Genomic DNA, 12779 nt, shown 5'->3' with positions numbered 1-12779 from the left:
AGACACCCTTGTCCTTGGATATAGGGTTATCCGCTGATGCATCTGAAGATGCGATCCGGACCATTTGTCCAGCAGATCCCACTGAAAAGTTCTTGCATGAAATCTGCCGACTGGAATTGCTTCGAAGGAAGTCACCATTTTTTTACCATGGCCCTTGTGCAATGATGCACTGATTTTAGGAGGTTCCTGACTAGCTCGGATAACTCCCTGGCTTTCTCTTCCGGGAGAAACACCTTTTTCTGGACTGTGTCCAGAATCATCCCTAAGCACAGGAGACTTGTTGTCGGGATCAGCTGCGATTTTGGAATCTTTAGAATCCACCCCTGCTGTTGTAACAGTATCCGAGATAGTGCCACTCCGACCTCCAACTGTTCCCTGGACTTTGCCCTTATCAGGAGATCGTCCAAGTAAGGGATAATTAAGACGCCTTTTCTTCGAAGAAGAACCATCATTTCGGCCATTACCTTGGTAAAGACCCGGGGTGCCGTAGACAATCCAAACGGCAGCGTCTGAAACTGATAGTGACAGTTCTGTACCACGAACCTGAGGTACCCTTAGTGATAAGGGCAAATTTGGGACATGGAGGTAAGCATCCCTGATGTCTCGGGACACCAGATAGTCCCCTTCTTCCCGGTTCGTTATCACTGCTCTGAGTGACTCCATCTTGATTTGAACCTTTGTAAGTGTTCAAATTTTTTTAGATTTAGAATAGGTCTCACCTAGCCTTCTGGCTTCAGTACCACAATATAGTGTGGAATAATACCCCTTTTCTTGTTGTAGGAGGGGTAATTTAATTATCACCTGCTGGGAATACAGCTCGTGAATTTTTTCCCATACTGCCTCCTTGTCGGAGGGAGACCTTGGTAAAGCAGCCTTCAGGAGCCTGCGCAGGGGAAACGTCTCGACATTCCAAACTGTACCCCTGGGATACTACTTGTAGGATCCAGGGGTCCTGTACGGTCTCAGCGTCATGCTGAGAGCTTGTCAGAAGGGTTGGAACGCTTCTGTTCCTGGGAATGGGCTGCCTGCTGCAGTCTTCTTCCCTTTCCTCTATCCCTGGGCAGATATGACTCTTATAGGGACGAAAGGACTGAAGCTGAAAAGACGGTGTCTTTTTCTGCAGAGATGTGACTTAGGGTAAAAACGGTGGATTTTCCAGCAGTTGCCGTGGCCACCAGGTCCGATGGACCGACCCCAAATAACTCCTCTTCCTTTATACGGCAATACACCTTTGTGCCGTTTGGAATCTGCATCACCTGACCACTGTCGTGTCCATAAACATCTTCTGGCAGATATGGACATCGCACTTACTCTTGATGCCAGAGTGCAAATATCCCTCTGTGCATCTCGCATATATAGAAATACATCCTTTAAATGCTCTATAGTCAATAAAATACTGTCCCTGTCAAGGGTATCAATATTTTTAGTCAGGGAATCCGACCAAGCCACCCCAGCTCTGCACATCCAGGCTGAGGCGATCGCTGGTCGCAGTATAACACCAGTATGTGTGTATATACTTTTTATGATATTTTTCCAGCCTCCTGTCAGCTGGCTCCTTGAGGACGGCCCTATCTATAGACGGTACCGCCACTTGTTCTGATAAGCGTGTGAGCGCCTTATCCACCCTAAGGGGTGTTTCCCAACGCGCCCTAACTTCTGGCGGGAAAGGGTATACCGCCCATATTTTCTATCGGGGGGAACCCACGCATCATCACACACTTCATTTAATTTATCTGATTCAGGAAAAACTACGGTAGTTTTTTCACATCCCACATAATACCCTCTTTTGTGGTACTTGTAGTATCAGAAATATGTAACACCTCCTTCATTGCCCTTAACGTGTGGCCCTAATAAGGAATACGTTTGTTTATTCACCGTCGACACTGGATTCAGTGTCCCTGTCTGTGTCTGTGTCGACCGACTAAAGTAAACGGGCGTTTTAAAAACCCCTGACGGTGTTTTTGAGACGTCTGGACCGGTACTAATTGTTTGTCGGCCGTCTCATGTCGTCAACCGACCTTGGCGCGTGTTGACATTATCACGTAATTCCCTAAATAAGCCATCCATTCCGGTGTCGACTCCCTAGAGAGTGACATCACCATTACAGGCAATTGCTCCGCCTCCTCACCAACATCGTCCTCATACATGTCGACACACACGTACCGACACACAGCACACACACAGGGAATGCTCTGATAGAGGACAGGACCTACTAGCCCTTTGGAGAGACAGAGGGAGAGTTTGCCAGCACACACCAAAAACGCTATAATTATATAGGGACAACCTTATATAAGTGTTTTCCCTTATAGCATCTTTTTTATATATTTCTAACGCCAAATTAGTGCCCCCCCTCTCTGTTTTAACCCTGTTTCTGTAGTGCAGTGCAGGGGAGAGCCTGGGAGCCTTCCCTCCAGCCTTTCTGTGAGGGAAAATGGCGCTGTGTGCTGAGGAGATAGGCCCCGCCCCTTTTTCGGCGGCCTCGTCTCCCGCTCTTAACGGATTCTGGCAGGGGTTAAATATCTCCATATAGCCCCCGGAGGCTATATGTGAGGTATTTTTAGCCAAAAAAGGTTTTCATTTGCCTCCCAGGGCGCCCCCCTCCCAGCGCCCTGCACCCTCAGTGACTGCCGTGTGAAGTGTGCTGAGAGGAAAATGGCGCACAGCTGCTGTGCTGTGCGCTACCTTAAGAAGACTGAGGAGTCTTCTGCCGCCGATTCTGGACCTCTTCTCGTTTCAGCATCTGCAAGGGGGCCGGCGGCGAGGCTCCGGTGACCATCCAGGCTGTACCTGTGATCGTCCCTCTGGAGCTAATGTCCAGTAGCCAAGAAGCCAATCCATCCTGCACGCAGGTGAGTTCACTTCTTCTCCCCTAAGTCCCTCGTTGCAGTGATCCTGTTGCCAGCAGGACTCACTGTAAAATAAAAAACCTAAGCTAAACTTTTCTAAGCAGCTCTTTAGGAGAGCCACCTAGATTGCACCCTTCTCGGCCGGGCACAAAAATCTAACTGAGGCTTGGAGGAGGGTCATAGGGGGAGGAGCCAGTGCACACCACCTGATCCTAAAGCTTTACTTTTTGTGCCCCGTCTCCTGCGGAGCCGCTATTCCCCATGGTCCTTTCAGGAACCCCAGCATCCACTAGGACGATAGAGAAAACAACAACACAGATTCAGTGAAACCTGCGTGTTGTCTCTTAAATCAGCCCTGTTGCTGTTTTCGGGGATTTTGCGCCACCTGCCTGAAGCGGGTGAAACCAAAATCCCAATAAGCTGCAGCTCGTGCCAGCTTATCGGGGCTAACTGAATAGCCCCCAGGAACACAATTACCTGCAATCAATGATCGCGGGTAACTGTATACCCCCCTCAGTGTTACATTTGTTTACTTCATATTCTAAACAAGTTTACTGATGTTCTGAAGCAGTGTAGTTATGCTAACTTCAGGGGGCCCATCTTCGGAACTTGAACCCGACAAATGTACAAATCTCACCAGGCATGTGCGGCCATTGCTGCGGATCTCTTTCCCTGTAAATGTTACCATGTAGGGACTATATGCTTCAATGTTTTTACTACTGGGACCAAACTTGGGTAAATTCAGCATTGAAAATGTCCCCATAGAAACCTATGGAGAGTGGTTTTCTCAGTCCAATATTTGCTGCATTTGCCTATAGATGCATTCAGGCGGTATTTAATATGGAATGTAGACGGCATCCCGATGGTGGCAATGCCGACGGTCACAATCCCAGCAATGGAATCCAGACAGCGCTAGCTGAGATGGATTGTCTGGTTATCAATTCAATAAAATTTTTATTTAATAAATTTGTAAACATAACAAAATAATGAATAAAATCAATTAAAAGTGAGCTAGTCACACTGCGACATATAGCCTCTGATCACCATACATATATAGCACTCGCCGCTTGTTTTCCAATATCTCCAAAGGACCCGCACAACTGAATGTCAATTATCCTGGGGCTGTAGCACAGTCCCTGGACCGGAAAATGCAGTTTCAACGCTGGAGGATTGTCAGTCCCAATTATATGGCAGTAAATAGGAAAGTCCTCACCAGTGATGCGTGATTGTGGTAGAGATTCGGTCCTTAGTGCATGGATGTTAGTTCAGTGTTGGCGCTTTTTGCAGAGTCCACAGTGGTCCAAGCGGTGGTGGATAAGTAGTAGAAAAGGTGACAGGGAGGCTCACACTGACGCGTTTCACAGCTTACTGCTGCTTTATCATCATTTCATGTTTACAAATGTATTAAATTTTATTGAATTGATAACCAGACAATCCATCCCAGCTAGCGCTGTCTTACTGTTGTTTTGTATGTACTGTTAATATAGGCGTGACTAACCTATTGCAGGCAGCTGCTTCAGACACATAAAATTGGAGTTACACCTACAGCGCCCCTTTCCAACCTAGGTTGGTTATTTCTGTTTTTAGCGCTCACAATACTGCCTGCGGAATCCCGTTGATCACAATCCCGAAGTTATTAGGGCTATGGTTAGGCAATAGAGGGAAGGTAAAGGTTAGAGTACTTAACAAAACATGTTGGGATTCTGACCGTCGGCATCCTGTCAGGATCCACATAGGATATTCCACCAATATGCTATAATAAATAGCCCCCTATAAATGTAACTAATCCAGACACTCCCAACCGCGGTCCTCAAGGCACACCAACAGTGCAGGTTTTAGTGATATCCAGGCTGCAGCACAGATGGTTAAATCAAAATAACAGAGGTACTAATTAAATCACCTGTGTTCAAGCCTGGATATCACTAAAACCAGGACTGTTAGTGTGCCTTGAGGACCGCGGTTGGGAAACACTGAACTAATCAAATGAATAGTCCTGTTTAGTTGCATTGCAAATGTGATAGATAGATAGATAGATAGATAGATAGATAGATAGATAGATAGATAGATAGATCTTAAGCAGCCTGATTGCAGGAAAGCCAAGAGTCATGTTCTCTTTAAACCATCAAAATTCCAAATATGTGCCCGCATTCCAGATCTGTAAGCAATAAAAAATGTTAATAAATAAATAAATACACAAGTCACAAGCTGCAGAGTGTTCTGGATGTACACAGACTCCAGGCTTGTTAAATCCGCATACAGCAAAGAAAACATGTGAGGGGTGGGTCTGGATACTCGTGCACAGACCTGCAATTAACCCATCCACTCCACTGCATACAGGAAAACGTGTAAATCATACAGATCCTAAACCTGGACCTGAGTAAAAGAGAATAGTCACCATGTCAGTTTCTCTTCAAAACCTACTGTGCATTGCAGAACTAATGATTTCCAATGTCCAGTAACATAACCCAGGCTGTCCAGTAACATAACCCAGGCTGTCCAGTAACATAACCCAGGCTGGCCAGTCCTGATCTGCAAGCTGTATCCTCAGTACTATCATTAATAACACCACTCCCCAGCTGGAGCAGCCTTTCCTGCTAGTGGATACAAAGATCAGCCACAGCAAATACAGATACATCATATATACAGTAAGCATGCTGGCAACATGTACCATATAACCAATCCCAGCAAGTGCCAGCCCCTGTTTGTGTACACTGCATGCAGCACTGGTGAGCAGGGCCCTGCATTACTCACTGATAGTTACCAGGCAGTCAGCTGCAGAGGATCCTTGCTGGGGGCACTGGGGAGTGATCCTGCAGTGTCAGAGCTGGCAGACCCGGTGCCACCTATCTCACAGTCCTGCCATGCTCGAGGTCTCATTACTTCTCTTCCACCAGCACTGAGCCCACTGTAGTCCACTCTGCAAGCCTGCAACTCCTCCCCACCCACCGCGGTTGATTCTATTTCGGAGTGGGAGAAGGGACCTTCTGACGTATCTAGGGGAGGAGACACGTCACCAGGGGGAGGAGCTACGGGCGAACAGGGTACCCGAAAAGTACCCTCGCGCCCACCCACCGCTGTCAGCGCTGGCAGGCTGACAAGTCTATCGTTCTCTAGGTGACTCATACACACTGACCGCAAGCCTGTGCCGCACTCGATTGCTTTTCACTGTGATAATCTCCAGCAGCAGCAGCAGTGACACATTGCATACACTCTGTTCTAAATAAAATTTCATTGCTATGATGGCATGCCTGCTTACTGTACACTACAGGCATTACTCTGCTACAGGCTGACTGTGGCATCCAACCTGACCTTGTTGTCAGTGGCTTTAACTCTTTATAATAAGCCAGTCATATGGTCCAGAGATTTAAATAGTTAATTTACTCCCCATATATTTACTCAGTCACAGTGCACACACCTCACTTACAGGTTTTATATGGTAACATTATTTAAGAATGTACATTTGAAATGTCAAAAAATAGTATAATTAACCATGCTCAGTGCACAAATCATGATGTAGATCTATGAATGCTTGGGGGGTGGGGGGAATTTCGGACTATAAAATCTGTGAATTTAGCAATACAAAATTGCCATTTTCAAATGCAATCCACACATCAGTTCCCTATCCTCGTATAGAGGCCGGATGAAGCTTCGTGGGCGCCCCATGGCAACTGTTGTAGCTTGTTGGGGCCCTACTAATAGAACTGTCAATAGGAGATGCCGGCGATGTTATTAAAGAGTATAATGTGTAAATGCAAAAATAAGGATGAATGACCCCGGCGCTCAGCTGCTACGTGTCTCTGTATGTGTTTCATGTATTGACCTGAGGGCGTGGAGATAGTGGTGTCTAAGTAGTAGTCATACAATCCAAAACACCGCACTCTCAAAATACATCGGACACATGAAAAGTAGAGACACATAGCGGTTCCAGCGGGTGAGTGTAGGGGTGTGTGGATTATAGGGTCAACAGTAATTAGGTCAATCACTATTGGTCGACAGTGACTAGGTCGCCACCTGAAATAGGTCGGCATGGTCATTAGGTCGACATGAACACGGTCAACATGGAAAAAGGTCGACATGAGGTGTGTGGGTTTTTTTTTATTGTGTCGTTTTCTTCATAAAGTGACTGGGAACCCCAATTAGTGCACCGTATCCCTTCGCATAGCTCGCTTCGCTCGCCATGCTTCGAGCAAGGTGTCTTGCTGCGCTCGGCACAGGTTACTATTCCCAATTGTAGTCCACATGGATTGTAAAGTATGAAAAACAATGTGAAAAACTCATGTTGACCTTTTTCCATGTCAAACTTGTCCAAGTCAAGCTATAGACCATGTCGACCTAATGCATGTCAACCAATAGTGGTCGACCTAATGAGTGTCGACCTAAAGACCGGATACCAGTGCAGGGGTCCATCATCCTTATTTTTGCTCCTAATTCTATAGAAGGTGGTTCACTCCCAGATCCCAGCAAACCTTAAAACAACTACAGAGTCAATGATTATTTGCACTGCGTCCGTCTGGTGCCGACACCCCCCTTTGCATCTGCCAGCGACGGGAAAGCTAATTTGTCAGATTTTTTGTGGGTGTAGCCAGTGTCGGATTGGGGCATGAAAGGCCCGCCGGGGAAATGTAGTGGTAAGGGCCCACGTTTGGGGGTGTGGTCAGTCTCCAGAGGCGGTGTGCCAAGCCACCACAGAAGCTTGGCTAACTATTAGAGAGTACATGGTCTGGGCACCTTGATACATATATATAGTAAGTACTGCTAATGCATGCATAATAATGTACCAGATTAATAACAGCAATACACTATAGAGAATACACCAGAATAATGTGCAGTAAAGGTAACACAGTATGTATAATGTATCATTCAAATGCACAGTCTGGAACCTGATCCTTAGAGGAGGTGAGGCCCACCGAGGGTTTGACCTGTACCCCTGTACCCCTGTGGGCCAGTCCAACCCTGGACAGTCCTCTACTGTGTGGTTTGGGGGGTTCCTGTCAGTCGCTGCTCTATGGCATCTATTCATGGGAGACAGATGGTCTGGGGCACTGGCGTTTCTATAATGGGTGCAATGTGTGCGGTGCACACGTACATCTCAAAAAGGATTTCAAATTTAAATGAAAGACAAACACACTAAACTACTTAGGGATTCAATTAGTTTCCAGGGGAAAAAAACCTTATAGATTATAACTATGGCCCACTCCTCCAATATCTAAACTATAAAGTAAATAATTGGATGACTCAGGAAAAACCTGGGTGGGTAGAATTGTGGTGGTAAAAATGTTTCTCCTACCAAAGATCCTGTGGGGTCTATTCATGAAGCAGTGAAAATTGTCGAGAAGTGAGCCAGTGGAGAAGTTGCCCATGGCAACCAATCAGCATTGAAGTAACATTTATAGTTTTCATACTATACAATTGTATGGAGCAGCTGATTGGTTGCCATGGGCAACTTCTCCACTCTTTTCACTGCTTCATGAATAGACCCTATCTCTTTCGTTCCATAACAAGACCGCTCCCTAAGTGTTGGCTATACAGTTTCAATTCAACACTAAATAGATATGTATAGGGAAATAAACAACCCAAATTGGCAAAAAAATACTTGATGCTCCCCATAAATCGTGGGGGGCTGGAATTTCCCAACTTAGAATTATATCAAACCGCTAGCCTTATTAATCAAATTAGCAACTGGGTAGTAACAGGTAAATTTAAACCAGGTATTGAGATGGAGGAGAAATTGGCGGGAGAAATAGAGAGATATAATATGGCTACCACCACAAAGTAGAGGATTGACCAAGCCAATATTAAAGGTGACAGGAGAAACACTGGAGGCTTTTGATAGGCTTATAGAACAGTGGGGGTTGCATCTATCACTGGAGGCACTCACAAAAAGCATCCCAAATGTAAAACTGGATAGCTGGAGAGGGAAGGGAATAACTACATTGAATGATTTATATTTGGAGAATGGTTTGATGTCGTTTACACAGGTTAAGGGAAAGTATGAGATCTCAACAGCTGAATTTGACAAATATTTACAAATTAGACACTGGATATATTCCTACCCTCATATTTCTAAGGTGGTGAAGGTATTGCCAAAATCGATCCTTACTCAACTCTCTGCACCTAGGGTTGCCACCTCTCCCGGATTTCCTGGATTCTCCAGGATTTGGTGTTAACCCTCCCGGAGGCTTTTGCTCTCTCACGGATTCCGGGATTCTCCCGGAATACGGAGACCGGACCCACCCCGCCCCCTCCCGCGCGTCATTGTACATTGTGCGGCCAGACGATAATAACAGCATAGGAGAGGAGGTCCCAGCGTCCCGTCCCCACGTGACCACATTTGGCCCGGCCATCCAGAAGAAGAGGTCTGCGTCGCTGCATGCCAAACTTCGTGGACGTCATCGGGCGGATGCAGACCTCAGGGGACGGTGGGGCGGCTTCGGTGCGGCGGCCGGCGGCCATGGCCAGGGTTGATCCAGTAGCAGGAGTCAGGACATTAGAGGTGAGTATGACTGTATATGACACTATTCCATCCATTGGTGTTATGTGACATGTGGTGGTGGAGCATTTAAAGAATTTACGTGGAGCCTGTACAGCCTGGGAGAGAGCCTGAGGGTATGATGACTATGTTGATGCCTGGTGGAGTAATGTAATGCACACCTCTTTATTCAATGCATTATATTGGAATAAACAGTTTTCCTGCAGCTTTTCCATGTTGTGAAGAGACATTTATTTGAACAATGGGATCAAATGCACCAAATGGTTTAATCAGGCAGAGTCCTAGGACCCCATTTCTGCTCACTAGTACTGCCTTCCATAACTTCCTAGGCTGCATGATTAAACCATATGATGCATTTGATCCCATTGTTCAATTAAATCTCTCTTCACAACACTGTGACTGTGTTGTGAAAAGAGATTTAATTGAACAATGGGATCAAATGCTTTAAGAAGTAGAATACAAATTTTTAAAAAGTTCTTACCAAACTGTTCTGCATGTTTTCTAAATTTGGTGTATTTCTATTAAAATACATTTAATATTTTACAAATATGGTACATCATTTTATTTACATGAACACTGATTCTGCACCAGTGAAAAGAGAAGCAATTGCATTTTAGTATATGATCTTACTGGAAGCCAAATGGTATGACAAGACAGTATGGCAAAAAAGATGGGAACAAGGTCTAAATATTTTAATGGATAAGATAGAATGGGCACAATTGTTTCAGTGAGTACACCAAGTGCGGTATTCAATTCTTTTCACCCCCTTCCACACCCGTTCTGTTTCTGCTGATGGGCATGGTATGATCATTTCAGCTCGCTACCCCAGGGGTAGCGAGGCGCCCAACCCTTTATGCAGCTAAACCTGATTAATCTGGGCGCGAGATGCGCAATAACGGGGATCACTTTATAAAGGAGATTGGGCGTGATATATCATTTGAATACCACCCCAAATGTCTAAATCAACTATTCATATTGAAAGATATATAAAGATCTTTTATCGTATGGATTTAATTCCTGCCAAGATTCATAGAATCTGGCCAGAGCAGTTGGGTCTCTGTTGGAGATGTCAAGAAGAAGTGGGGGACATTATGCATATATTTTGGTCCTGTAAAAAAAACTAGGTACCTTTTGCGTAGAGCTACTGTAGGAAACATTCTGAATCAAATGTTTGGGATCGAAATACAAATAATACCCCAGACAATATTATTGCATATATTCCCACTAAATATTGGAAATACACAGAAATATTTAATGAGTCATGTTTTTATTGCTACCAGAGCAACTATTGCCCAACTATGGATGCAAGGATAGATCCCAGCTATGCCGATGGTGATAAATAAAATAAATAATAGTTTCAAAATGGAAACTCTATATGAGACTCATAGGGCGGGATTCAATTCTTTTCACCCCTTTCCACACCCATTCTGTTCCTGCCCTCAGGGGCGTGGTATCATTATTTCAGCTCGCTACCCCCGGAGTAGGGAGGCACCCAAGCCTTTACACAGCTAAACCAGATCACTACGGGCGCAATATGCGCCATAACGGAGATCATTTTAGAAAGGAAATTGGGCGTGATATATCATTTGAATCCCACCCATAGTTTTAACATAATGAAGAAATGGCATAACTGGGACCTGTTTATGGAACAAAGGGGAGATTTCATCTAATGGGATGTGCGAGACGGTTGAGTCCTGAGTAGGTTGAAACTTGAGACTGCCCCCAGGTAAATTCTATAGAAAGAGTATATGATCATGAGTCAATTGTAAAAGTGTATGACCCTGTATCATAATGTCTGTCTTGTCTCGTATTTTGTCTGTTATGTAATTCAGGGGGAAATGCTGTTATCCTCATATGTATAAAACGTATACTGTGAAAAAAGAAATAAAAATTATATATATAAAAAGAAATTAGAGGTGAGTGTACATGGTGCAATCAATGAAGGGGGAAAGTAATGTACTGTAATATATATATATATATATATATATGACAAGAATTACTCTCCCACTGCGCTATTTCAAATAAAACACTAAAATTAATTAATTATATGGCTGCCTGTATCCTCTAAGTTCCCTGTTAGGAGGAACTAAATGTGTGAAAATATGAAACGAAATAGAGGAGATGGCGCCAAGGGAGTTATATCAACGCCCTACCTAAAAACGGACCCTTACAGTACTCTCCGGATAAATTACGTCAGATAACAAATACTAACATAAAAATTTATTAAAACAACATATAAACCCGACACAAATGTTAATAAGTATACAGAGTTGATACATTTACATTTGTCGCACAATTTGAACAATCAGTTTGTAGTGATGAGGAAAAAGCGTAGATATATCACTACGATTTCCTCCTTCTCCTTATTGTAGATTCGGAGGTAACATCAGATAATAGATAGATAAATAATCCAACGCGTTTCGTCTTGTTCCAAGACTTCATCAGGGGTAAAATCTCTTCATTTCAGAACATACTGTCAGCACATAAAAGGTCATTCAAAGATGTATGAACAACGTTTCAATATTTCAATGGGACTTGATTGATACAGCGAGGACCATACCTCATATATCATCAGCTTGAGTCTGACATTCAGATATTCGAATATGGGGAAGATTCATATGTGTATAGAATCTAACTGGTTCGCAAGCATAAGGAACCCTCCAGTGGTGCAGTGCTGACAGCCAAGTCTCTGTATAATATATATATGTGAAAGCCCTCACTCCCTCACTCACTGACTGACTCATCACTAATTCTCTTACTTCCCGATATGTTAGGAAGATGAAATGTAACATAGGTATTTTGCAGGTGTGAGACAGGAAAACTACGTAATTAGAATTTTAATAAACCTACCTATACCTAAGGGGATGAAAAGGGGGTTGACATAATGATATCATTACCGATGCGTGGCTTGCGTTGCGTGAATTATAATGCCCAAACGGACAATTGGATCAAAATTTGGATTGCACCTCCAGTGTGCAGAATTTAATAAACTACAAAAATGGTCCTGACACCTTTTACCGTATCTGCTACAGGTGCTCCTCGGGTAACGCCAAGATGGATTAATATTTACTTACATTAACACGTCTCATATTTACATCTCTATAGATTTTCCAAATTTTTAACACTCATTTATATTTACAACTGTGCAGAAACGACTGTGCGAAGAACGGGTAGAACAGCTAGTAGAATATAAGGAGGAAAAAATGAAATTAGCATTAGGCATACCCTAAATAATTTGTGGAATTTTTGTGTCACCATTTCTAGTTCTGACAATAATAAGGGATGAGCAGATCTTTGCCCCTGGGAGGGTGCTGGGTATGGTGGTTCCTCTCTGTATTAGCCCCTACTGAACAGCCGTGTCTTCATTTCTCAGTGATGCCAATTCTATCAGGTGTACAGTCAGGAGGAATGGGGAAATGTTTTCTCCCCAGGGGAGGAATGTA

The 12779-nt window shown here is 44.1% G+C and overlaps 1 protein-coding gene across 3 annotated transcripts in view; it reads right to left on the bottom strand.

Annotated features, from left to right (window-relative positions):
* Positions 1–5845, bottom strand: part of WFS1 (wolframin ER transmembrane glycoprotein) — a 62342-nt gene extending 56497 nt beyond the window's left edge. The window contains exon 1 of one of the 3 annotated variants that reach the window (XM_063923597.1): positions 5608–5845. The gene's annotated coding sequence lies outside the window, so the exon portion shown is untranslated. Of the gene's footprint in view, positions 1–5597 lie in introns of all 3 variants that reach the window. The other 2 variants (XM_063923588.1, XM_063923578.1) reach the window with 2 other exon arrangements.
* Positions 5846–12779: the final 6934 nt, after the last annotated feature.

Source organism: Pseudophryne corroboree, chromosome 1 (assembly GCF_028390025.1).
Source record: "Pseudophryne corroboree isolate aPseCor3 chromosome 1, aPseCor3.hap2, whole genome shotgun sequence".
NCBI lineage: Eukaryota > Metazoa > Chordata > Amphibia > Anura > Myobatrachidae > Pseudophryne > Pseudophryne corroboree.
Note: the sequence above shows the minus strand (reverse complement) of the source record. Positions and strands in the feature narration are given on the sequence as shown.